Raw genomic sequence first — 1,970 nt, 5'->3', positions numbered from 1 at the left:
CTTGAGCCCAGGAGTTTGAGGTTGCTATGAGCTAAGATGACGCCACGGCACTCTAGCCCGGGCAACACAGTGAGACTCTGTCTCAAAAAAAAAAAAAAAAATTCACATCCAACTATTATTTTTTTTTTAGCAATTGTAAATGGTATTGCATTTTTTATTTTGGTGTCCATGTGTTCATTGCTAGTATATAGAAATACAACTGATTTTTGTATGTTTACCTTGTATCTTGTATCCTTGTTGAACTCATTTATTAGTTCTAAGAGTTTTTTTGTAGATTCCTTGGGATTTTTATATAGATAATCATTAATTTGCAAATATGAACAGTTTTTTTTCTTCCCATCTATGTGCTTTTATTTCCTTTCTTCCTTATTTCTCTCACTAGAATTTTTAGCACTGTGTTGAATAAGAATGGTAAGAGCATACATTCATTCTTGCCTAATTCCTGATCGTATGGGGAAAGCATTCAGTTTTTCATCATTAAGTGTAATGTTAGTGGTAGGATTGTAGATACTTTTGATCAAGCTGAGCAAGTTCCACTCTATTCTTGTTCTTCTGTGGGCACTTGAAAAGATTGGTTATTCTGCTGTTGTAGGGCAGAGTGTTCTATAAATGTCAATTATAGTCCATTGGTTGATGGTGTTGTGGAGTTCTTACACATCCTTGCTGATATTGTCTAGTTGTTTTAACAACTGTTGTGAAAGTGATGAGTTTCCAACTGTAATTATGCATTTCAACTCTGTGAGTTTTAGCTGTACATATTTCGCATCTCTGTTGTTTGGTATGTTCACATTTAGGATTGCTGTGTCTTCTTGGTAGATTGACATTTTTATTATATAATGTGCTTCTCTGTCTCTGGTAATTTTCTTTGCTCTGAAATCTACTTAGTCTGATACTAATATAGCTATTTATGCTTTCCTTTGGTTAATGTTTGCCTGATATATATTTTTTTCATTTTTTAACTTTCAACTGGCCTATATTGTTATATTTGAAGTGAGTTTCTTAAAGACATCATATGTTGGGTCATGCTTTTTAATCCGCTCTGTCAATTTCTTTTAATTGATATGTTAGACCATTTATATTTAATATAATTATTGATAGGTTAGTGTTTAAGCCTAGCATTTTGCTTTATTTTGTTTTATTTTATTTTATTTATTTTTGAGACAGGGTCTCTCTCTTGCCTACACTAGAGTGCAGTGGTATCATAGCTCACTGCAGCCTTGAACTCTTAGGCTGAAACAATCCTCTTGCCTCAGCCTCCTGAGTGGCTGTGAATACAGGCATGCAGCACCATGACTGGTTAATTTTTGTATTTTTTTGTAGAGATGAGGTCTTGCTATTGCCCAGGCTGGTCTTGAACTCCTGACCTCAAGCAATTCTCCCGCCTTGGCCTCCCAGAGTGCTAGGATTATGGGAACTTGGCCAACATTTTATTTTTTATTGTTTTCTATTTGTTTTCTTTGTTTTCCATTTTTCTGCTTTCTTATTTCTGCCTTCCTGTGGGTTACTTGAACATTTCTTAGAATTCAACTTTATTTATACATTTGGATGTGTCTCTTTGTACAATGTGATTAGTAGTTGCTCTAGGTATTACATATACATAACTTTTCACAGTCTATCTGTGTTGTCATTTTGTCGTTTCAAGTGAAGTGCCTCCCCCTTATATTCCTTTAACCTCCTCCATTTACAATTTTCTTAAATATTTCCTCTAGATATATTTAGAAAAACATCAGAAAATGTTAGAAGCTTTATTTCAATCATCAAACATTATTTTAAAAACTCTGAAGAGAAGAAAAGCTTATCATATTTACTATATTTTTGCTTACTATGTTTTTTCTTCCTTCCTGGTGTTTCTAATGTTTCTTCCTTTATCATTTCCTTTCTATTTAGAGAACTTCCTTTAGCCATTCTTTTAGACTAGGACTGCTGGTAACAGATTCTCTTCATTTTCCTTGATCTGAGAATGTCTTGAA

The sequence above is a fragment of the Propithecus coquereli genome, unplaced genomic scaffold, assembly GCF_000956105.1.
Source record: "Propithecus coquereli isolate 6110/MARCELLA unplaced genomic scaffold, Pcoq_1.0 Scaffold640, whole genome shotgun sequence".
NCBI classification, from domain to species: domain Eukaryota; kingdom Metazoa; phylum Chordata; class Mammalia; order Primates; family Indriidae; genus Propithecus; species Propithecus coquereli.
Note: the sequence above shows the minus strand (reverse complement) of the source record.